This window comes from Cardiocondyla obscurior, linkage group LG19 (assembly GCF_019399895.1).
Source record: "Cardiocondyla obscurior isolate alpha-2009 linkage group LG19, Cobs3.1, whole genome shotgun sequence".
NCBI lineage: Eukaryota > Metazoa > Arthropoda > Insecta > Hymenoptera > Formicidae > Cardiocondyla > Cardiocondyla obscurior.
Genome location: NC_091882.1, coordinates 2,254,094 through 2,280,652, shown reverse-complemented (window position 1 = coordinate 2,280,652; position 26,559 = coordinate 2,254,094). Strand labels below are relative to the sequence as shown.

General features: G+C 43.4%; 1 protein-coding gene across 3 annotated transcripts in view; it reads right to left on the bottom strand.

Moving 5' to 3' along the window:
- The window catches only part of Pgant9 (polypeptide N-acetylgalactosaminyltransferase 9), a 182,612-nt gene that overhangs the window by 123,634 nt on the left and 32,419 nt on the right, over nt 1-26,559 (bottom strand). For 2 of the 3 annotated variants that reach the window (XM_070669301.1, XM_070669299.1), the window contains exon 2: nt 3,877-3,995. The gene's annotated coding sequence lies outside the window, so the exon portion shown is untranslated. Of the gene's footprint in view, nt 1-859; nt 3,996-26,559 lie in introns of all 3 variants that reach the window. The other variant, XM_070669300.1, reaches the window with a different exon arrangement.

The following is a 26,559-nucleotide window of genomic DNA, read 5'->3' as shown; positions in this document are numbered from 1 at the left end:
GACATGTTGTGACACGATGCATGTTTCAAATTATTCTCTATTGAGTTTAACGTGACTTATCGTATCTGTTGTGGAAAATATGTCCTCGTTCAAACGTATAACTCGAACTTGTTTACTCAATTTTCCGCACATACGTGTTTATCGGGAATGACGAATTAACACAAACGTTTCGATAATGCCGATTAAATAATTAAATATCGTTAAACGGCCGGTATTACATTAAACGTAAGTTAAGCGTATCGCGGTGCTTTCATTAAATTAGACGACGTTCGTTACGTAATGTAAATTCGCGATGATAAAAGTGCCTGCTTTCGTGCCCCTCTTCTCGATCGATCGAAACCGAGATTTACTTAAAGTATTAAAAAAGGAAAATAAAAAATTGATCGGAAACGAGTAGATGGGGTTAAAGGGAGGGCGTCTGTTGCGTGATTCACTCAACACGCTCGGAGTTTCGTGCACTCGGCCAGCGCAACGATAATTCGCAATCACGTTAAGGTGGCCCGACCGAGCCGAAGTTAAGTTGTCATGATAAAATTGAATTATACATGCTATATAATGAAATTGCAACGATAATGGCGCGGGAATAGCGTCGAGATTCGTCGCGCAATAATGTAGTTATAATATAAATCGGTGAAAGTAACCCGACATGGACAAGGCTACTGTACACACGTTCGAAGCGGTAAACCTAACGGCGTTTTTACTCGCCAAGTATTACATAATTCACGAACCGCGGCTCTTCCCAATTAATATTTAATCGCAACGTGGAAAATTATAAGTCGAAACGATTTATATCGTTACTATTATCTTCGGGGTAATATTTACACCGGGGGGGGAAAATATGATAAAACGCAAGACTCACCGTTTTCGTAATAAATATTACATTTACAGCTGCGGGAAATATGTATTCACTCGTATCTTACGCGCGTGACGAAGATGCACATTGATACAGAATTACAGAACAAATCTAGCTATCACATTCACCAATAAAATATACCACTGATGCTTTCTAATAGTATCACTAAAAAAAAAAAGAAATTTTGTCTTCTTCTTCTCAAGCCCACGCGTTAAAGTAGTGCTATGTAAGAGTGGATAATTTTCCCGGCAATATTATCGTAATCTTATCGGAAATATTACACGCCCGGCGAACGACGGACCCGCCGTTGTGATAAAAACCGATAAACTTTATCGCGAGATAAAAAAAAAAAAAAAAAAAAGAAATTGAGCGAAGATTCTCTATCGCGCGAGAACGCGCCGCGGTGAGAACGATCGGCGACGGGGAGGGAAAGGACCGCTGAACCTGGGCGACGACCAGGCGGCGACTGAAACCGGCACGTCGGCCAAGCGGTGCCGATAGCCGGCTCGAACACCTGCGACCTGCGAATTCCGCGGAGTAGGAGAAGGTGAACCGGGGAGGAGAAGGTGAACCGCGAAGAAGGAGCGGAGGCATACTCTCGATGGCCTTTGCGCGAAAGCAGAACCTTCGACTCGTCCGCGAATTGCTCAACGCTTCGGCGTCACGATCCCGAGGCGCGCGGAGGAGCGCACCTCGGATTCTGCGCGCGTCAACATTTTTCCACACTCCCTGGAATTAAGCCTCCGCGGATAGCGACGCCGCATCCAGGCGCTGAATTATTTCACGCGGAAACGCAGCCCCTGCGTCGCGAAAAATACGCCCGCGCGAGCGAGCGCGCGGCCTCGCGCGACATCTCGGGGTCCAATCTCTCGGGGGAAACCGCGGAAACCAATCTCTTAGAATTGTATTGTAAAATGTATTTCGCGTTTCTAGTTGTTGCCATACGAGCGGAAATCACCGTCTGAGATCATACGGCCGCGATTCATCTTCGTTTCAACGGCGCGATAGGTTGCGGCGATTTATTGACGACCGCGCGACACTCGCCGATAAATCAAGATAAGAAAACCGAACGGTACAATACGTACTTGTACTTTCATTTGATCCGCGATTAAAATTACCCTTGAGAAAAACAAACCTGGCAGTAAAGAAGTGGATAATTACTTGATCACTTTCAACGAACACGCCCGATGTATTCTTGTTAACGGCAGGCACTTTGATCTCGAATCGGAAAAATATCCGTGAAAAATTTTCGCGCGCACGGATTTATTGAAATATTTTTGTTTAAAACATAATTGAAATATCATTCTCGAATTAATGGAATCGCGATATGTCGGATCACGGATAAATTTATCGCAATTAAAATAAAAATATATATAAAAAGAATCTCACATTTTTTAATAAAAACGTTGATCGAAAAGTCTTAATATTAGTTTGTGCGAAATTAATATTTATATTTTAAGATAATTTCGTTCAAAATAAGAAAACCTTGCGATTAGACAAAGTTTTAATTAAATCACGTTTAATTACTAATAAAACATAACACGATTTCATAAATTGCGCATTCACAATTTCTTCTCACGTGCAAATATCATTTTAATTGGAGGTTTTTCGAAAAAGACACTCGAGAATGTATGCGAGCTTGCATTCAAAACGGTAGCGCGAGACAGTAGCGAGCATTCAGAATAGGATAATCGCTAGCGGTTAACGCGAATCAAAAGCGTTGCGAGATTAAACGATACGTGCCACAAAACGACTGCTTTCCTCTGCAAATTGCAGATCTTCGAAGCACATAATTAGCATGTAATGATGTAAGACCATTGTACGATCGTTCCAAACCGCGTGAATATAAATGCCTGCCAGACACTAGTGACGTGATACAACGTTGAAAGTTACACGTACTTTTCCATCAAAGCCATTGTACAACTACGATAATTACATCCTTCGACCTATCTCTTCAATTATTAATTTTCTTTTTCACACGCACGCGTAAAAAATATAAAATTATATATTACATTTGTAATAAGGTTCTTCTAACTTGCAAGTCTTAAGTCATTTTATTATTTAATAAGCCGCGTTTAACTATAACACATTTACATCGCGATACGAAATAAATAATTTTGGAGAAAAATTCAGGAACTAGAAACTTAGAAAATTCATATCGATTTCTCCGCTATTGTCGGAAAATGTTTTTCAATATCGGCACGGATCACGTACGCTCGTTATCCAAAAGCGATATAAGACCGTCCCAGTTTTACACGGGCGGCTTCATTTCCAAGACGAATACCTAAACGATGTAGAACGGAATTGCCAGCCGACAAGGTGGTCCTCCACGTGACGTTTTATCTCGCGATTGAATTTTGCTCGCGCGATACTGATAAATTATGATCGCGGTCGCGGCTAGCCGATATACCTGCCGACAAATTCCCCGTAGGTACGGGCTCATATTTATGGTCTTCGTAATTCGAAAACCAGCTGTATAGAAGGAAGCAATTTGTTCGATTGCCGATACAATATTGCGACCCGGACTGGCGATATGGGAATCACTCGGCGCGCGAAAAAGTGACGACGTATTAAATGCATCCAATAAATATGTATATCCGGACAAAACTAATTCCCGCGGATGTTTAATAAAAACGTAACGTACCCGCGGCTCTTCGAAATTAAATTTAATTTGCACGTGACGCGATTTTAAAGCAAGCGATTCCATAAAAACCGTGCACCGATAAATAATGGTATAAATAGAAATTAATATGTATAAGTATATAACGTCTGATATCGTTCGAGATAATCTTAATTGAGATCGCAACAAAGTGCGGTTTCCGCAGAGTAGCATGACGCGGCGCGGAGGAATTGGAAATTTTTGTAACGGAGGAAAAATTTCTTATTTCCTTTTTTTTTTTTCTCAGAGTAAAGCACGATCAATTTTTGTAACGTGACGGAAAGAGTTAAACATCGGAGTCAAATTTTATTTTAATGCTTCATTAATTTACGCCGGCATAAAGTCACGAATTCAAAGTCCTTACGTGTCGTGTAAATGATTACGGATTCGCCGAGTGTGCCGACTGTGGAAACGCCGAGAGGCTCTCGTACTTGTCCGACTTCCTTTAGCGCCACGCCGGAAGTCGTCTCGCAAGAAAGAAATCTGAAAAAAGAAAAACAATTTGCTTCCTTATCGCGGCAGTGAAATATTACGATTGAACACCCTTTACGAACCACGGCGATGCCGCAGCAATATCAGTTTGAAATTGCGGACGTTACTTAACGTGAAAATGACATCGGTCGTTAATAAAAGCACCATTCGCATATTATAAGGATAGCGACAACGATTTCTTAGATTTATCGCGACGTGCGACAAAGTTGTGCGATGCATATTCAGAGATGCGTATTCAATTATTCATAACGTGATTCACGGCGATATCAGGGAGGGAGAAAATATATGTTAAACGCGGCGATTAATCAATGAACCATACGCATTTCCTCGACGTCCCTCTGTCTTTGTACATCGGTACACTCCTCTTCGGCGTTTATTGCGTTATACGCGCAATGTTACATGTAATATCGCGCGTGACATTCTCTGCCCGAGGTATTCATGCGGAAAACGCGCGGGGTATGTGCGATGGAAAGTCTCGGGGTAAAGAATTTGCAATGATAGTCATGCCGGATATAAATGCGGAGTACGCGGGCAATAGGTCAGAATCGATGCCGGGCCAACGACATGTGTAATTCCGTGGCGGATGTTCGACGGAAAAGCGATACCCATCTAATGCGATCGAAACTTTCGAGCTGCAATCGCTCGGGGGAAATCCCGTCGCTGATTAGACCCGATTCTATTCTAAATGAAACAGGAGGGGGGGGAGAATCGGCCGATCGGGAAAGGATCCTCCTCGACTATCGACGGTCCGCAAGTCCCGCATCCTTAATTTCTGATTGAACGTAATCTTTGCCGGAGGAGTCCAAAGTCGGCTCGATTCCCGCGCGTTTCCTTCGCTCTCGCGGCGCGACCGAAAACGACGAGAGCAACTTGGAATATACGCGGAGAACGAGGCGCGTCCGCGAAGTCGAACGGGACAATTCCGGAGGCCGCCGTCGATCCGATATCGCGACTTAAATCTCGCTTCTCTCATTGCGCGCGAATAACAGGAGAACTTATATCGCAATATAAGTTATTATCTCGTAAGATGGAACGCAAACACTGACCCGGCCAAATAAAGTAAGTTATTTTTAAAGAAAACGTTTTCGGACTTTTCATCGTGCCGGCGAAGATAGCGCGACGTTCTTTGTCGCGGTCTCTCGCGAACACCGCTTTGGGTGCTAATTGTTTCAAAATAAGCGCCCCACGCTGTTGAATCTCGCGGGATATAACCGCGATTCCAGTAAAGTCCACAGCGTTCAATCGCTTTCGTTCGATTGCGTTTTTGTAAAAAGATTTTCAACGCGGGAATAACGCGAAAAATGTGTACGCACCTGCGGGTGTACGCAAATGTATCTATAAAAGCTTTCACGTTGCGTGTTGTTCACCGAATTCGCCCGTTACGCCGGGTGCAGCTGCCGTGCAATTAAAAAGAATCTCTATTCCCTGAAAATGGGGGAGCGTATCGAAAGATAACGAACAGCCACGAGCTAACGGTCACGCGCTAACAATAACGTTGTAACGCTGGACGTTACGGAATATGTATATGCTAACGATAGCGAGCGCGCGCGGCGCGATTATTTGCGGCTTAGGTTCATATCGCTAATTAGTTTTTATCGCTGCGGGAGTTTATATCACGAATACCGTGATTATATAAACGGTTCATTTCCTATGGAACAACATCGACGCGGGTTGAAAATCGTTAATTTAATCTTTATAAAATAATCAACTCCCATAATAGAACTCCGCCGACAACGTATACCGTTTTATTCTTTCGCCTCGCGAGTAGGGCGTTTATTAAAATATTGGCTAATTGCATGTTATTGCCGGACTCAAAAATTCAGATTGCACAGTTCGGATTGGATCGACGGGGAGAGGGGGAGGGCCGCGCTTGTAATATTGAATTGTAATGACACCGCTCTCGAGTTTTAAAGAAAAACACGCCGCGGGAATGGTTTTGCACATTTGCGAGCCGCTACTTTCTCGTTGCAGGGGGGGGGGGCAAATTGAATTACATATCGCGAATAATACCGTGGACTTTGAACGAATTTCAATATCCCGCAAAGCGAAAATAGCGTGGATTATTTCGCGGCGCGATGTCAACCTTTGTACTTTACATTATCGTGCGCGCCGCAAAATTACGAGCGTTATCGTGATTAACGAAGCACATTTGTTGGACCGAGATATCCCCCCCGTGTGTACGTTAACCCTTTAAAATTAATCCGCGCGACAGAGTTCACATCGGTTCTCCGTAACATTATATTTATACAACCTGCGTTACTATTTCGGTGCGCTACCGAGCTAAAATAGACATCGTCATACGTGACGATAATTAATATCGAGTTATATCAAATTCATATAGCTCGATGTGTTTAGTTATGATACTGGAGCTGCTCGCGTCTCATTTCACGGAAAGTAGAAAATTAAAATCGTTCGCCGCTCGATGAAAATTGTCGTCGGGATAATTCAGAAAGCGCTACGGAAAGAAGGATTAAAAATTAGCCTACCCTCCCCCAACCAAAAGCTACAAAAACGTAAGTGAATCGTAATTGTAACAACACGCTCGTCGACCGTAAATTACTCAGTTGTAATTATCACGTAGAAATTATTAAAATTAATTAATATCCCCAATTATAATTACACGCGCACGGGTTTCTTCTGGTATAACAAGCATTTAAAAAAATTACGCTAATTCGTTCGTGAAAGATATTATCTTTTTAAATAACAGCCGAGTATTATATTTGAAGAACTCGACGACGATAGATATCCATTTTTTTTTTCTTTTATTTTTGACACTTTAAAGTTTAAGTTAAAGCGCGCGTTAGTATTATTTAACAATTCTGCATCGCCGGCCGTTCATCTTTCATCGGGAAGATACGCGGCTGCAAAATGACGACGGTGCTCTTCCAACCGCGCAACGACCCCCTTTCCTTCCTCTCGGGTTAATCTCGGTCGGAATAATTGCATCCCAGTACGTGATAGATGATGTCACTTCGCCGTTCGTAACCTCGTATTCCATAACTTCGCAATATGGCGCGCAACTTGCATCGAAACTCTCCAAGATCGAGGAGACGATTGTTACGTGGCCGAGAAAGGGGCCGAGAATCCCCGTAGTATTCGAGGGAATCGCAAATTGGGTTTTCCCAGTATCAGGCCGCAGACTGTGCGATCTCCCCGTCAGTGAAATGTCGTTGGCTTGGACACGTAACCCTCTTCGGCATTGCGAATCGCGTTGTACATACAAATTATGCGTGTCAAATGTCCAGATTGAAACAAAGTTTCGTCAGCGCTTTGTCGCTCGCCGGTGCACTCTGTCGGGTTTGAGAAAAAATTTGTGGTTTCTATTTTTTCTCCTTTTTTTCTTTTTTCTTAATTTTGTTTTAATACGAACAAACTAAGCAGCTGGAGTTTAATCTCCATATAAATTAACAAATTATTATTACGTCCTGTGAAATTAGATCCTGCGGGAAAAGGTCAATTAAATGTGACGGCACCACTGTCCGATCGTAATTATTCCGCGAGGTTTGCCGTAAAACCGCATTTACGCCTCTCGTCCGCGTATTAACTATCCGCAAAAATGCAACCTCTCTCCTTGACGAGGTCAAACCGCATCTCTTCCCTCGCGTGGTTTCGCGTCTAACTCCGCCGCTCCGGCGAGCCGCGCGGCGTGTAATGGACCACGAGGATCGTGCCGTCTCTTTTTCCCGTGGATGTTATTTAGTAGGAAGTACTTATTCACGAGAGCAGTAAAGCGGCCATTATAAGTCTCCGGAGGCAAATAACCGTGGAAGCTTACCCCATATCGCCCACTTTCATAAATCGCGCCATGGGAGAGGAAGGCTAAGGGGGTAAAAACGAAAGAATAAGGAATAAAAGATGAAGAGTGAAAACCGGAACGAGATGCGGGAAAGACCGCGGATGCAAATGCGAGCAGCGATAAATAGACAGGGTTCTTTAAATGTTCGCGACGATAGGGGCCTCGCGTGCGCGAGAACGTACGGCAGACAATAGAATCATTTAGACGGAACAAAAGAAGCAGCGATATGAATGATATTCGCCGAAAAGAGAAACTTGATAATGAGTCCTAAGGAGATATAGCGTACCGTAGGATAAATCCGCGACTGAAATAGGAAAGAGCGGAGGCGAGAAAAGGAAACCGCGATGGGAATCTGTGGAAACGATGACTGAAGGAGCAGCAGAGTCGTCTTCAGCCAGGATTGCTGTATACAGCGGCAAAGTGGAGACGAGAAACGGGGGAGGAAGATAATTTTGTGCCTGCACTGTTCTCTTGACCTCGGAGCACAAAGGCATCCAACGAGCTGAAAATCGTCTCGCAACTCACTCTCCCTCTTTCTCCCTCTTTCTCTCTCGCTCTCTCTCTTTGCCAAACCACCCACTGTAGTTCTGTGACGGTACATAGTTATCAAAAGCGGGTAAACCGGAGAAAATTTCGACTCTGCGATATACGAAACAACGTGACAGCGCAACATTTATACAATTTTCGAGATGCATTAACATAAACTTAAAATAACGCTTGCAGACAAATTTATAAATTTATTACTGTTGCTTTAATTAGAATATCTAATTAATTTAATTGTGAATTACAAAGTTTTAAGCTGAAGAACTTGTACGGTATTTGAAGTAATATTTAGAAATATTTTAATTTTTTCACTGTATAAAGTTGATATTCCATACGCAGTTATATTTATTTAATAGAATTTCTGCTGGCTCGTATTTTCTGTTCAATGTACACGAGAAAAAATTCGCAATTGTCCATCCAATCGTACAAATTGTCCGTCTAGAGTCTCGATTTCATCGGTTGACTTGGTAGCGCTAAAACGGAAGTTTCATTTCGGTCTCTTCCTACCGCCGTGTCTTAAAATTTTAAACGGGATTGCTCGAGATCGAGATCGGGGGGAAAAGAAGACAGCGTTCATGCAATTTTATCGGCGATGAAAAGGCGACCCTGACCTCGCTGAAGCGTGACAACCGATGCTCTCCGCTTTTCTATGGACCCAAGAGATTTGGTTTCCCTCGTTCAACCCTATGTACTATCGCATTTTCCGTTCGCAACGACGAAGGAAAATATTCACGTATCGGATCTGCTTACAAACTGCAGGCATAATGCCATAATTCATAATTTACACGTTGGAGAAACTTCGTAAAAAAAGAAAAAAAAAATTGCCAAAGCAGTCTGCACGTAAAATAAGAATAAGATCATTTCTGTGATTTTTTTAATTATTATTATTTCACGAAAAAAAAAATTTTAAGTACCAATTTTAATTTAATAAAAAAAGAAATTATTAATTTAATCGAATCTGCGTATAAGTTCGTGAATGATTTTTCCTTCGTGGTTAAATTGAAACGCACCGCGCGATGGATTATTAAATTGTCATATGCAGTCAGAGATAATTCATTTAACAAAATGATCGAAATCGATAATAAAAAAGTCGCGTAATTTTTAACGGGTATCAATGTCGACATGAATGTCAGACATTGATGGCAAAAGAGGACGTAGGGGAAAACCTACAAGGCTCTAGGGATCGAACTCTCGGCATAACGAGAAGCGGTGATTATCGACAGCTGTCGTCGATGTCAAGATTTTAACGGCCGCTGGGTAGATCAAGTTTTCGCAAACATGCGCAAAGTAATATTAATCAATAAGAAAAAAAAATAAATAAAAATTCTATCTCAAAAAATTGGTGTAACGCGTGAATTAGCTGTTAATTGTTAAAACCGACGCTGATTAGTTCTCTCTCGCTTGGCTTGCTTCACGCCAAGCGAGAGTCAACGTCGCAACGTCGTGGACTATCGCGCAAAAGTGTTAGATAAAGAAATTAATTCTCGCAACAAATAATTAATCGGGCGCATTCGCGAATATCCAGTGCGAGAGAGAGACGGGTAGGTAGCGAGGTGGGTGGGGTGCGGGGGAGGAAGCGGCGTATGTGCCGCGCGCGAGCTACGTTCCCCCACTACTCCCACTCTCGCTCTGTCCTTCTCGAACGCTCGAACGGAACGTACGTACGCAGCACGTGCTTCGTACGTATTACGTATCTACGCACATTCGGCGGGCCAGAAGAACGTAATCTGGCGTCAATTATCTCTCTGAGTTAATAGTGCGTACCGGCGACTACGTCTTTTCGATACAAGTAAGTAAAAACCTCGTGTACGTGTACATGAAATTCGCGTGTCGTCGTCGTTAACGAAGCGTGCTCTAGTACAGTCGGGCTCGGGGGAAGAGGGTCTCGATCGACTAGTTCGCGATAGATTCGGGATATATTCGTTCGTGGCGTATTAATGCGACGCCTAAAAAATCTTTTCGCTACAGTATTTTTGTGGCTGCGTAGTGTGATCGAGAGTAGAGGTCGGTCACACGTGCGACGTACACATCTCGCGCGGTGATCACGTAAAATGTAGGTACATATGTGCCGGCCGGTCGGCAGCCGTGAATTTTCGTCATTTATACTAATCAAGTATAACTTTTTTTGTTGCAGATAATAATTCAGAGACAGACTTTCGTCGAAGGAGGAACGGCCCGACGTTCCTGTTGGAAAAAAGTGAAAAGTATAGTCCCGAACGCCGTAATTGTAAAAAATACGAACCGCAGCCGGTTCGTCGGTCGCTTCGGGAGTTCCGAAAAGTATCCGCGCGTTTTTTTACGATTAATTTTTCACGGGATTGCGTTCGCGAGTTTCCAGTGCGCGGAAGGATGGCTCGTCACGTCCCATCTGAGAGGATGAGCAGGCCCAGGAGGCATCCTGCATCGGCGGAGCAACTTTTAGGTGAGAATAAATTCTTTTAATAAAATATTTATTAAATAGAAACTTTAACTTTTTTTTAATTAATTTTTTAAACCATAATACATGTCTACATTAATATATTTCTTTTTATGTTTCAGACACCGGCAGAATTCTACAACTCCGCTGTATGCAGATTGGGTAAGCCAGTAACTTGTTTTCAGGATTTTCTTTTTCAGGTGTCGAAAAATAACGCGCGCAAGTGTTCAATAATTTTCGCGAATATAAAATCACGGTCGCGTTCGCGAGTTTCCAGTGCGCGGAGGGATGACTCGTCACGACGTCCGAACTGAGAGGAGGAGCAGGCCTCGGATAGGCATCATACATCGGCGGAGCAACTTTTAGGTGAGAATAAATTCTTTTAATAAAATATTTATTAAAAAAAACTTTAACTTTTTTTTTAATTAATTTTTTAAACTATAATTCATGTCTACATTAATATATTTCTTTTTCTGTTACAGCCACCGGCAGAATTCTTCAACTCCGCTGACACTCATGCTGATTGGTGAGTCGCAACATTTTTTTCTTTTCGTACTTTGTATTTCTTCCAGTAAAATAAAAAAAGCACGTCGTGCGTTAGTTTATGACGACTTTCAATAAATCAAATCTACCGTTATGGATCAAGCGATTCACGAAGCGATGTGATTTCGGCGCGCTAAAATCTTCTAACAATCTCCCGGACCGCCGGCGGTCGCGGGTGATGCAAGGAAAATTCGCGCGTAGACTGTCTCTGCCCGAACGTATTAATTAAATATTAAACTAAATCGCCGATTTTAAGAAAAGCGCTAATATTCTTCTAATTTAAATTGCTTTAAACAAACGTGTAGAGCTTGGCAATAATAAGAGTAATGAATTGTTTCGGTCATCGTCGGCTTGTTAGTTTTTTTTTTATTTGCTGAATATGTGCGGAAATCGCATTTGGCCGCGGCGCGAAACGTGGCAATTTGCATTATGTGGCAAATTAACCACAGTAAGTGTCACGTGTAAGCGGGATAATACCTTCAACGTACATTTTGCCGTTGCGAGGGGACTTACGGCGGCAAAAAAAAAAAAAAAAACTGGACATTATTCTGCGTTAAAGGCCGACGGAAAAACTGATTGCTCGTTTCAGCCCGATATCTTCGTCGTTCCATAACGACGATCTTCGTGCGCGGCTTTTTGCAGAAATATCGTTTTGTACCGATAAATCTGCATTATACCATCCCGATCTCGGTGGCGTAGTAGGAGATAGCGAATGCCTGAGTCGCCGGGGGTCGTTAAGCTTTCTAGCATCGTACGTGCGAGCTTAAAAATGTATAAAAACGGCATTATTTGATCGATCGCGGGGCATTATTTATCATTACCGCGGATGCAGGGCGTCAGTAATTTGTAAGCCGAGATATTTAAGCTGTCATAATCCAACGTCGATTAAACATTGTTACACGTGTTTATTGAAAATCTACCGAATTTTTATCACTATACGTCTGTAAAGTGTTGGGAACATATTTCTTTTTGCATAAGTAAAAAGATTACTTTCACAAATGTAGCGTACAAATTTTTAATTAATCATTTTTTTTCTTCTTTTTTTTTTAAATAATTCAACGTTGTTTCATTTTTCGATTGAGAAAGATATTGAAATCTATAATTTACTTGAAGCGTAAAAAAGATCACAGAAATCCCACGAAATAAATTTTAATTAATGTAATGGAATATTAATGAATTGTCTCGCAGATGGCGAAAAGATACTTTCACTATGCATAAAGAGATAGGCTCGATTAAATAAAGTTTTTACAATAATTAAAATTGCACATCGTACATGTATGAAATATGAATAAATTAAAACCGAGTGCGTAGAAATGCTTTAACGGTATTAACAATTATTTAAAAATTGTTTTAGTTTAAATATTTCACTTGAGTAAATTTATCTCGTTAAACAATCGTAATAACGTAATTAGTATGATACTTACATATTAAAACTTCATGAATTAAAATTAATTAGTTCTTATTGGCAAGAAAGAGCCATTTTTCACGGGATATGATTATTATCGCTCAGGATATAATATTTCAAAGAGTCCTTCTAACGACGACGATGCGTCTAGTTGATTTTCGTCGAATTTCGCCGTAAATAATGCATCATTCGTCGGACCGTTTGGTCGGTCAGAAATATGGCGGGTATAAAAGTGATGTAAGGCCGAGGAGGAACGGCTCGTTCGATCGGCGGATGGTAGCTCGATGCTTCCTAGGTTGTGTATGGAATTCCTGGGATGGGAGGCTCTCTTCCTTCGTTTCCCCTCGATTTTCTTTTTGTATCGAAGAATTTAACTCGCAACCAATACGAATCAGTGGCTCCGATCGTTACGCCAGCCGGAAGAAGGGATTCAAAGAAACGCGGTAATTTTTCAAAGGCGCAAAGGCCACGACCTATCAAGTAAATTATTTTCTAAGTTCGATGGAGAGTGACGGGATTAAATAAAGCGTTCAATAAATTTTTTCATTGTATTAAAAAGAAATTTTTTTATTAATAAATTGTTGGAAAATACATTTTTTTTAAAGCAATTTAAAATAAAGTAAAATTAAAAATGTCTTTATAACCGCGCTACGTTATGTACGAGAAAAGCGTTTAACTACTGCAAGTACTTGTCATTGCCAAATTACGCGGAAAAATTACTTTGTCCCCATCCGTGCCACCCGAGAAGGCATCTGCAAGCGCGGCACACAATTTTTGTTGCCTCCGTAGTGGCGATGGAGTCGAAAATAAATTGCTTTTACCGTCGGCAAATTTAGTTCCCAACGGCGACCGATGCGGATCGATGCCCATGATCGTTGCACTTGTCGGGACTCTTCGGAAACGTAGTAATTTTTCGCAAAGGGGAGAAAGCTGCACCTAGCCATCGGACGAGCCTTCCGGAGCTATTTTTTACGTTTCCATGTTGCACGAGCCGGAATAAAAAGGTGTCTGCGAAGCTAGCACGATATTCTACAAATATAACAAAAAAAAAAAAACTAAAAGTATTAATAGCACTTTGCATAATTCTACAGTTCCTGATAAAAATTAAAAAGAGTTCTGCGTTTTTTTGTATCTAAAAATAAAAATTGAAAAAGCACGTGCCTTTTTCCAATTTTTATTTTTTAATACAAAAAAACGTGGAAGTCTTTTTCAATTTTTATCAGAAACTTTTAGTTTCTGATAATTTTTATTAAAACTTTTAGTTCTTTTTTAAATATTTCTAGAATGCCGTGACTTTACAGACACTCGTTAAAGTTCGTTCGCTAATTAATCGGGGGAGTTCTCGAGATGTAGAAATTCTGGCCGGTCGTTCACCGTAGATCCCATTTACCCGGGTTAACGCAGACCGTGTGTAGTTTGCGACAGGTGTCAGTGGACAGGACACACGTGACTGCCTAAACCGCATGGTGACTGTTTTGACGCGGCTATCCGTCAGGTAATCGCGGTTCGCCGTCACTCGCGACGCGCTGTGCGCATCGGATCGTCTCGAGTATCCCGTGTACCATTAATGCGTTTGCGGCCGTATGCAGTTACGCGATTCGCCATGTAATCGTTTCATATAATTTATACAATCTCTACCCCGCCGCGACTGTTACGAGAAATGGGAAATATAACTTTACGAATACGTCGCGCAGTAATAACCCATTGGAATACAATAAAATAAATCCCTTTCCGCGGTTCAAACTGAAAATTTCTCTAAACGGCGTCGGAATAAAATACCTTCGTGAACGGAATTCTATTTAGAAATAATTTGTAAATAATTTCTCTCCTCTCTCTTTCTTTCTCGAAAGTAATTCTCGGTCGAGCAGCGTTATCTTTAATGTTACCCTGGATGTGTTAACAGGTTTAAAAAGAAAAGAATTAATAAGAATTAAATTAATAGCTTGTTACGCCGGCAGATAATAATAATAGCGAAACTGAGATTAGCTCGCCGGTAGGTACGACAAAACGTTCGCTGCGCACTTTATGCGCTCGCGTTTCGCGGGTGTGTTATGCACGAACCTCGACGGACACGCAAGCTCGCGTTCCTCTGCGCAAGCGTTTCTCGACGAATCACGAAAATCATGTTTCAGCCGACTGTCAAAAAGTGGCTTCGGAAACTTTTCTAAGCGACCTCCGTGCATGTCGAGCGTTACTTTTAAAGGGCTAAGGCTCGGGCGACGTATTCGTAGCAATCGGATCAGGGACAATTTATTTTCGTTATTAAGTAGAAAATTATTTCCGCGATCTTAACGCTGGCGAGATAGCGGCATATTATTGCGCTGGTTCGCGAGTACATCGTGCAATAACGGTTGTCTGAACGAGAAGCTGTATGGAGAAGGAGTTATAAGTGGATTATTCTACTATTAACGCGGATATACTGATCTATGCGCCGCGTTTTTTAATCCGATAAATTTCCCAAGTCGGGCATTTTATTTTAATATAAGAAAAAAATAATATTTTATGCAAAATGGACAAAGTTAATTTTTTTTTTTTCTTTCCTTTTTTGTTCTTTTTTTTAATGAGTATTTTATATTTAAAGTCACTTTAAGGAATTATCTTTCATAAAGTTTTTAAAAGAATCTGTACGGAGAACGATTTTATTTTATAAACGATACTTGAGTAGTATTAAATTATTACTTTTTTCTAATTACTCCTCAGTTACATTTTTAATTTTTTTTAGAACTTTTTTTTTTTTTTAGTTTCAGAACTTAGTTTTTTTTTTTTTTAAATATATATTTGTAGAATGTCGTGCTAGTTTCACAGACATCTCGCTCGCGCGTATGTATATATTCGGTCGGATAGATACGCCCGCACCTTGATGGCAGAAACGTCGGCGATTTAATAACGACCGCGGAGTGGTATTGATCCTCGCGGGACTTGCGAACTCCTCGAGAAGTCGAGAAGTCGAGGCGCGCCGGTAGCTCGTTAGCGACGTGATAATTCGGTAACGTTCCAATAAGGGCCCCCCCCTTCCCCCCTTTTGCCGCTTCCACGACACGCTGGCCGTTTTCGGGCCAAGGAGAGAGAGGAAGACCTGTCGACGCGACTGTAACAGCGGCGGCCTCAAAGCCCGTGGAAGCAGGATCAGCGAAGCCGAACCGCGGAAACCGCACAACTGTTTCTCGTCCGGCTTTGTATATTATTTTCCACAGAGCCGCGGGAGATGCGCGGAGATTGCGATACGTGAACAACGAGGAAACTGGCCCGCGACAAACACGTTATTTACATCGCGAGGAAAGTAATAAAGTATCCTTAATTTCTTTTTTTCTTTTTTTTTTTTTAATCTTTTTATTTTTTTTCTCTCATACAACCCGCGCGCCGCACGAACTTTGCACAGCCAGCGCCGTAATTTCGTCATTTAAATCGCGGACATTCGCGCATATGTATTTGCCCTCGCTGAAATACCAATATTTTGCAACTGCTGACCGTCTACCCGTTGCAGCGGATACATTAATGGTATCCCTCCATTTGTTTATATCGTTTACATTTACGTACTTGATCCGAGCGCGTATTTAATTACGCTCAGCAAAAATCAAAATCATATTTCCGTTAGCAGTGATATATTGGTATAACATTTTGCAAAAATTTCATGACCTTATATCCATTAAAATCATCAACGTGTTTTCACATGTCGATATTAATATTTGGCATTATTTAACAAAAATCAAAATTACATTTCCGCGTTACGTTTTAACTATGTCTATTGACCACGTCGGGGGGGTTTATTACGCTAATGAACGCACGTCATTTTCTCGTATTCCATTTGTCGTAAGCGCGCGGAGGTCGATGGAATAAACAGAAATCGAGAAAGAGATATCTCCGCTTTTTGCGATAGCTGGAACGGAAGAGTCCCGTAACATCAAAAGATACAGCGGACAAGGCGCGGATTCGCAACGAAGCTCGCTTCGTTGCCAGTTCTCGTAAAATATTTATCGCCGACGGATGGGGATCGAGACATTCATATTTGACCGAGCTATCGTAAAATTGTAGCCGTAGGATCGAAAGAATATTATATTCAAAATTATTCTCCCAGTGATACAATTGTAACGCGGTAATTTAAGCACTGCCGATCTCGCTCGTGTGATAAACTTGGAGTATTCATTCAGTAATATACTACGCGCGACAGTAAAGTTTTATGCGGCGTAAGTCATTAAATCGAAAGCGCCGCCCACTCCTACGTCTCCCGGCGACCACCTTCTTTCCTCTTGTCGCTAAATCCACGCTCTATCGTAAAACACGCGGATAATTAGAATATTAAATCATAATCATAAATTGCTTGGCAATATTGTCAAAGTTTGCATCCGTGACATTTTTAAACCGACGATAGAATTATCGAAATTCCTTTATTTTTTTTTGCGATTTTACGAAATTTGGCGAGATTTTTTCGGCGTTTTTCCCGCGCCAATAACGAATCCAGGACTTGTTCTAACAAAGATTTTTTCTTTTTTTTTTTTTCCAACATAAAGAATCGTCCGGGTTAATTAAAACGGTCGCCGGAGGGCAACAGCGCTGATAATTCGCCGAGATTAGATGACCGTGAAAAAAAAAAAAAAAAGTTATCGCGAGCGGTAGCGTTTCGCGCCGGCGGCTATTTTAGTTTGTCATACTTTCGGTTACGGCGCGAATACAACAACAGAGAAGTTTCGACCGGCCAAAGCGAAGGGCCCGTTTGCTGTGAGTAGCGAACTAACGCAATAATTGTCCGCGAGATTGTAACGAAATCCTCCGAGTGGGTCGACGTTAATATTAATAATCCGCGAGCAGCGGTTACTTTCTGAAAGATTTCTTGAATCTGTGCCACGAAAGCCCGGGCCTTTCAAAGCGCCGAAAAGAATGGTAGCGCCGACGATGTTGTCGGGTAGGAGAAACCGATGAGAAAGGAAGGGGGGGGCGGTGAAGAAAAGAACGGATACCGCGGAGAGCAAGTAAAATGCAGAGATTGAGACAACGGAAGCGGAAGCCATTAATGGCGATGCGGTATAGGCCGCGGAGTGGAGTGGATGGGCGCGCAGGTAGAAGGGCTTACTGGGACGTAAATGGAGGATAAAAGTGTGGGGAAGAAGGTGGAAAAAGAGGAATAAAAAAGAAAGTCGTACGAAAAAGGGGAACGCGAGCGCGAATGCGGACCGTAGAACGTTTCGCGGGAGAAGAAAAATAAGAGGAGGAGAATTGTGCGGCGCGCTATTGTGAATTCGTAACTGAGCTCGCCACCTCCTTTCCCTCCTCATCGTCCTTTCCCGCGTTACTTCCGCGTCTCCTATCGCCGACCCTTTAAAGTGACGAGCGCGCGTTACCGGTTAAAGCCCTTGGCCCCGACGTGGTCGAGTCGAGAAAGCATTTACTTCATTTTAACCCCATTCTCATTAAAACCGCCCCGCCTCACCCGGAAGTAGAAAATCGAGTGCGACTTTTCGCGGCGGTTGCGGTCTATATTCGCGTAGGCTATATTCGCGGCGGCGACTCTCGTCGTCGATCAACCGCACGGAATACACGCAACACATCTGGCGAATCTATATATGTCCTACTTCCGCGGCAACATGCCGATAGGCCCAGACAATAGCCGTTCACCGTCGTGCAATTATTTACCCCTGAGGACAGGTATACCTAGGCAGTATGTACGCACAATGCCATTGTCTCCCGTCCGCGTCTCCGCGTATACAAACTGAGCCCAACGTCCGTGCAGCATCCACGAGCACACACGAGGGGCACCTAGACGTGCAACGTCGAGCACATACGTTTCCACATGCGGTAATGGCAACGTGTCTCTAACGCGCACACTTCCAAGACGGTGTTTGCGTGAATGTAGTGTTAAAAGGATAACTAGCGACCGCGATAGCTTGATGGCAATTGCCCAGGAAAAGTCATTAATCGCGAGCGAGATCGTCACAGGCTTGCTTTAAAGCGATTCGGATCCGCGCTATAGCGATCGGTCTTCAACTTCTCCTAATAGAAAAGGCTTGTTGGAAACGAGAGCTCGATCGTTCTTCTGAAAGTCGGAGGAGCGTAATTGGAAGATTTGTTCCTTTGCCCGCGGAATTATTTTTCCTTTAATAGCCCCAAGCGCGAAATACCGACCCGACTCGATCTCTCGATGAAAGAAGCGACGCATAGAAATATAAAAATAACGTAAACGAAAGTTGGTTCATTAAATAGTTCTTAAATAAAGGACGCCTCATTTTTATTTTTAGCGCTCCGCCAATATTCTCTAATATCGCATTTTCCCCCCAAAACGATTCACATAGTTGAAGCATCTCTTTCTTCTTAAATCGATTTAATTAAACGCGTTCTCGTTATAGCAAACGACGCTAAATACGTTTGCCGCCGCGAGAGTATATATATCACTTTGATTGATATGCCCGACTGTCGCCAACTTTATAACGCGAACCTGATTAAATTTATCGGCCAGCGCGACTGCAGCGGCGGCGATATGAGAGAAAAAAAAAAGAAAAAAAAAAGTTGCGTTTCTCGCCTAAACCAGCGATACCTGTTCTGGCGATACCCCCGCTTGGCGATCGCTATCGTTTCGACAAAGTCGTAAAGTCGAATCGAAATTCACCAGCGCGGTTCGTATAAGCGACATAAATTCGTCCCCGACCGATGGAAGGCGCCGATCGTTAAGCTATCGGGAATCCGGCCCCGCGATTTATTATCGCCGGCTTTCCCGCCCCGCGACATGGACTCACGGACGCGCTTCTTTCACGATCGAGCGAGATCCCGACATTCGACTGACCATTTTCGCCGCGCGCGGTTTTCAGTCGCGCGGAATTACATTTCGCGCGTAACCGTTCCCGCAGCTGCGGCGCGGATTGATAAATTGGCCGGCCGCTCGTTCCGCGAAACACGCGCAAAAACAATTCCGATAAAGCAAAAGTGTTTTATACGACGTCATTAAAACTAAAGAGCCCGCCTAAAGAGGTGGTTGATTATCGCCATCGTAAACGGAGACGAGCGTGCTACTGGAGCGGCAATAATAATAACGGCACTTTCGTAGAAACAAAAGAGAGAGAGAGAGATAATTAAAAAGGAAGGGGACGAACGTTTCAGGTAATTCTGAGGTAATATCTCCCATGGAAAATGAAAAACGAATCTTCCACGGGACACACGGCTCGGGTAAACGAGCGCAAAAAGTAGGGAATAAAATGGGGTACGAAAACAACGATAACTGCAGCAACGGTCGCGACCACAAAGAGCCAATTTACGTACGCTTCCATCCGGGAAATCTCAGAAGCGGCGACCGGTCCACGGGTGGACCTTTCTCCGATCGCGAGCGGTCAAAAATGCGCGGTGTATGCGACCGGATTTTTCTATCGGCGACTCGAGATTCACGCGACGATATCGGCTAGAAAAAAAAAGAAATTAATAAATAAAAAAAAGTACAGACTATTTTTGCGCCCGGAGACCTCACCCCGAAATGTGTTACGCAAGCGAAGTTCACAACTTTCCGGTGGCCGGGCGCGCCCAGTTCCATTTGCGCGCTAACTACGCCCGGAACATGTAATCGGACTTGCAGTTTAAATTTTACTCGTTAATATTTCTTAAGTTACAACTTGCAGTGAATTTTGTCTTTTTTTTTTCTTTTTTTTTCTTTCCTTTTTTTCCCTTCGCTTCTTCAAACTTTTTCGACCGCGTGATGAATATATCGCGGCGGCATGCTAATATTTGATATCGCCTCCATAAATCTTTCAACGCTTACAAATAACGCGACTGATAACGCAACGACTAATTCATAATGACTCCCGGCGAGCTCGAGATTTTACGCGACGTCGGGCGGGATGAAACTTGATACGCGCGGTTTGTAATTTCAATCGAAATCGAATTAACCCTGCACCGCTTCGTGTTCGTGGCGCCCTTGTGTGCGCCGAGGATACCGCTCCGATAAGTGTTGGAAACCAGCTTTCATTCCGCTTCGAGCGACGGGGGACGAGCGGGGGAAGGTGAGAGGGGGGGGAGGAGGAGGGAGGTCGATTTTACGACGGGCACGAGGATATTCGAAAGGCGAAATAAAACGGAACGGCTCGGAAAACGGAAGTACCGCGGCTCGGTCGTCTCTGTCCTTGTTTGACGCGTGTCGTCCGCCTCGCTGGCTCGCTCGCTCGTTCGCGGGAGAGTTGCATTTTCTCGAAGGGTCGCATTATCCGCACGAGTTTGCTCCCGCTCGCTACAGTTACTCAGATGATAAAGTGCTCCCGGATACCGGATCTTGGGGCGGATACGATATCCTCCTCAATATCGGAAAAGGACCCTCTCCCCTCGTTTCTAAAGCGACGCACGGATGGCGATGCAGCGCGCCCGCGACAATTTTTGCCGGCAAAATTGCGCCCGCGTACCCCAGCCGCTTCCCCATTTTAATCGAAAACTCCACCGTGAGCTTGTATTATTTTTCCTTTCGTTACATCGTGTTTATCCGTTTTCATTAACCGTCCTATCGCGAAAAAGGGTCGGGGTAATAAACGTCACATCTGAGGATGAATCCCTGGCAATTAAAGAAAATGGTATGCGGAATATTATTTAAGGCGATTACTTGATAAGTTTCCGAGTTCTCCCCGGTCTCGTGTTATCTAATTAGGAGATTCCGTTTCTCTCGCGAATAATCGCAAACACGCGCCGAGTAAAAAGCCCGATAAGTAATACAAGCGATATTGACGAGAAGAAGGAGAAACCGAAGATGAGAAAGTCCGAGGCGGTGAATGAGACTGCGTCGAATAATATATGCGATTAAGCATTTTCTTTTGCAGCAAGTCGAAATCGTTTTGTAAAACAGTAATCTCACGTTCCGCACATTTTTATCTGAATCCTATAACCGTCCGTTATGAAACTGATAGTTATTCGCCATCGGTGCACCATTTTCCATCATGCTTATTTTTTAAATAGCGACCTGTAACGTGTGTTCCACCCGGATGCATTATATCTGAGCGCTTTATATTGGAATGTTTGCTCGTTATTTCTTTTATGCGTATACGTTTCTCTGTAAATTCGTATTTTATGCATTTCGCTCGCATCGCGTTCATTGTTTTCGGATACACCCAGGAACTAAAATACGATATCTGAAGCGCAAATGGTTCGTTAGGTCGCCGGTGTATCTACGAATTTTCGTTACATAATTATTTCCCGATAATATATTTAGTTTTTTGATCGGATTGTGCTTCGCGCGCGGCGCAAAATAAGTTTTAAAAAATATTACGCGGAGCAATTTTGCTTTTCCAAACTAAGTTCGTCTCCGATTACATTACGCGAAAATAATCCAACGGAAAAGCCCGCGTGTAGTTCTTTTTTTTTCTCTTTCTTTTTTTTTTTTTCCGTCTCTCGGAATAAATCGATACTGCTTGTGCCGCGATCCGAAAAAAAGTTTGTTATTTCGCATTTCTAATTTCTTTAAAGTACTAGCGCGAGGGTTTGGGCCGCGAGGCTTTCCATCAGTCCTCGGGGAGTCAAAGGCGGTGCGCGTGCGAAGGCGCGACACTGAAATCGGAACACATCTGACGCTTTCCACCGGCGTGCACGCCTTTTTCGCGCGCGTACGTACCGCGGTACAGGGAAATGCGGTGCGAATGACAGCTGAGGAATGCGCCACGGATGCAATTGTGATAGCGGGGGTCGCGTGTTTTCCGAAAGGATGCCTATTCAGTCTTCCTTTATGTCATCTACCCTTCCGTCCCTTTTCCTTTTTGGTTCTTTCCTTGCGGTGCATCGCGGAAATTTATGGACTATTCGCAGCGAGCGCGAGAGAACGAGGCGGGCAGGCGGCGGGGCTGGTTCGATAAATCGCTGCTCGTAAAACGTCTTCCCGACTGTCGCGAGAGGGATGAGCGGCAACGGGAGGGACGGGAGGGGGGACGTGATCTACGTCCGATGGTGGAATTTTTGTCGGATGCAGACTGCTGCCGCCTGTTGTGAATGGTTATAGCGGGCTCTCTTTCTCCGGTGGGAGCGTGGGCTGCGCCGTGGACCGTGAAAAGAAATCGCAGCCGATTCTTTAAGGGGGAAATGACGTAGAGATGCGTGTCTTTTGCAAAAAGCGACGTGCAAGAAAATGTGGCGGTGATTTAGCGGTATGAGTTTAAGAATGAGAGCAAACGAGAGTAAGAGCGCGCGCGAGAGGGACAGAGAGGGAGAGAGAGAGGGAGGGAGCCAAGGGTGGGTGGAGTTTATTTTCGCACTTTGATGAGAGGTTAACGAGCTGCGGCGAAAAAGATCTAGAACTCCGCGAGGCCAAAAATCGTAAGGAAGCTGAGAGAACCGAAAGACTTTCGGGTGGGCTTTGTATTAAAAATTATAATACAATCTCAAAATTAAATCGTAGTTTTAAGGAACTTTATTACGCCAAAAACACCCACCGAGTAAAAAATTGCGTTTCGCATAAATCATGTCGCTTCCGTTATCCAGAGCAGGCTACATCGAGCAGATAACATACACAATCGTATATAAACGGATAGATAGCGTTGCCTGTGTTTGCTGCAACATCGCGACGCGCAAGAGCGATCAAATGTCAGCCACATCGAACAATTTGGATCGCATTGATCAGAATATCGAAGAATCGATGGGATTGATGCGTGTATTTGTCATGTCTGTTCGACGTTTCACCAATTGCTTGAGAGCGCATTCAAATCACGAATTTATCAAATATCGACTCGGCCGGGATTTATCACGATTATCAATATCCATTCGATGGTGACGCAAACGACAAATAAAAAGCTTTAAAAGCATATCGGCTATCTAAAAAAAATTAAATAAAAGTTATATTTTTAATTATTTTCTTATTTGGAACGCGTAACTAACGACGATTAAAAAAAAAAAAAAAGTTAAATAAAAAAAGAGAAAAAAAAAAGAAATCGGACACAAGGTTACAAAAACGATCGAACGGTTACCTTAGAAACTTGTTTGCGAAATAGGACGGAAAATTTGCCCAGATAAAAGAAACGGAATTGCCACGGCGCTAATTACCGAGTCGCGGCTCGCGTAATGAGAACTTGGAATATGGGTCGGCAAAACTTAGGCGTTAGAGTTCGTAATAGTTTGGAAACGTAAATCGGACTAAATGAGCGTCAAGTACGGGAATTCCAACGGGGATGTACTTCGAATTGGCCTGGAGATAGTGGCGCACGATCTCTTTTTCGTGCGATTACAAATTTCAGCTAATAGCGCGTCTCGCGCGTCGCAACGCGGAGAGAACGGGGACGGGGAAAAAAAAATAGAAAAAAAAAATTCTGCGGAGTCCTTAATACTTACGTCAGTCATTCATGGAACACGATGTCAGAAACACGAAACGTAATTTACCGTACTGCATCCAGGGGAGCTTGAACTATTTTGACGGGCGCAGTCACATTTAATCATTCTACGTTTTCACTCGAAAGCTATTTTGTGTGGACGTAAGTTGCGAAAGCCACTCGCGTGTATTTCCTCGCAATTTCCTCGCTTCTGACATCATAACCCAAGATGGCCGGCGATATTGAGGGCTCTTGCGACCGTGGGTTGGGAGGTATTTCGAAGGTAAAGACGTCCGCGGCCGCAAGCGAGTCAACAGCCATCGTATCGATAAGTTTACGCTACGAATGAGGTAAAGAGAATAGCGTAATCAATGAAATTAATGCGAGCGGATCATACGTTCGACACTTTCCGATAGCGGCGCGACATTGTCTGGCTATTACGGTATCGCATTCAATTAACATTGACGACACTAACCGAATCAACGCCGCCGTGCAGAAGCGAGCATCGATGTGCGCTAACAGGCGTTCGAGCGGACAGGATATATATATATTTATGAACCCACCGGGCTTTTAATCGACATGTTAATAACTCGAATTAAAAAAAAAAAAAAAAAAAAAAATGACTGCTCCATTTATAACTAGGCGAATCGATTATTGCGAGCGGGCATTTTTACGTCGAAAGAGTGCTCTAAAAATGTCATGTTATCGCGATGATGACACCGCAGTTGGGACGTAAAGTTAAATAAAAAAAAAAAAAGAGAGAGAGAGAGAGACCCGTGCGATCTTAGACGGGACAATCGGATCTCGTGCGGAAGGGCAGGATGGAGGGCCGGCGCCGGAATCGATGTTATCGAAAAGAGAACAGCTAAGGAGCGAGTACATATGTACGCAGGCGATGCTGGTACATAGATATTCGCTTGGCAGGCACCTAATACGAACGGGGGCCGAAGGGCTCGCTGCAAACTTGGATTTATGCTCACGCTGCAGCGCATAAAGTTCCATGTCCTTGCGTAAGCCTGTGTGCAGTGGCAAATTTCTCACCCGCCCCCTGCAATATTCTCGCCGACAGGTTAACGCCGAATATATTTCTGCGGGCCGCGGATGCTTCCCCGGTTTTCGTTCGCCCGGACGGTCGCGCGCGGCGGGCAATTGAATCGGTCATTCCGAAGACGTAACGACGGAAAGAATTCCCGCTCACAGCCAGCTTTCACAGACAGCCCCAAAGCCCCTTTACACTTCCTCGCGTAGTAATTATTCCGATGCGATTCAACGGCGCGATCGCTCCTCTCATCGTGGTCTTTTGTATTAATAAACCCGCCCGCGACGAGTGATTGAAACGCGCGGGGGGGTCTGTATCTTTTTCCGCAATTACGTCTTTTTCCCTCCCGAGAATCATTGTATTCTTCACACGGAAGAGCTCTCGGTACACATTTAATTGCAGCCGTTACAGCGTGACCCCGCGGCAGTCGCTTTCATCGATTGCGCCCCCTTTGTATTAATCAAAACGGCGGCGCAATAACGGATTGAAAACGCAACGAACACATAACTACGTCGTTAGTCGCACAAATGACCCTATCGGTACGTTACAACTAATATAAAACCGGCGAGAGTGCTCGGGCGACCGGGGAGAAACGCGCCGCCAGCTTATTAATTGGAAGACATGACTGCAATACCAAAAGGCGACTAATTGCGGCCGTTTTTGAGCGCATTTACATAAACATTTTTATTCTGCTTGACTTTTTAATTCGAGCGTTGTCTAACTTCGCCTTCGTTACGCCGAAAGAATTTTAAGCGCACCCTAAATGGCCTGTCCTTTCCGAAAGCTCGCGCAAATCCATCGAGAAGCGTAAACCGACACAAAGCGGTGCTATATGCGTGCGCGTATCACACGCGTTTACGAATTAATTACGGTGGCGAATAATCGAGGCCCCGCGAGTTCGAAACCTTCGTCCATTACGTTGGAATCAATCTGCCCGTAGCGTGCTTCTTGAACGAGATATCGTGCAATGGACGTGAAATCGATGTGTGAATAAATGAAAGCGCTTGACGAGCCTGGTAATAAAATACGACAGATAAGAATAGCGAGCGCTATAAGAACGAATCAAGTCGCGCGAATCTGCGTAACGGGACGCGGACTTATTAACGATAACAATGCAAAATGAGTAGCATATAAGCAGCAAAGTTAAAACTTATCGCCGTGTCGAATAACTAAAATAATATTGCCGATACATAAAATAACTATACTCCGTAATTTAATAATCGCGACTACAATTTTTTTATTATTTTTTTTCACGCTTTGTTCGTTTCGCGATTTTTTTTACAAAAAAAAAAAAGAAAGAAAAAGAATACCGTGTCCTGTTTATCGTTGCGTTATAACGAATAGAACATTTCCCGGTTTTAATCTCGGCCCTCGGCCCGTACTTCAAATGAATGCATTTAAGACTTTTGCAATTTCGAGCGTGTGCGAATGAGAAGAGTGGGAACACATCGAAGAATGATGAATTAGTAATACGTAAGCGGACCGGGGGTACGCAAGGTAAATTCATTGGTCGGTCGTTCTTTTGTGATGCATGAGATTTCCACGATCCGCGAATAATGGAATGGGG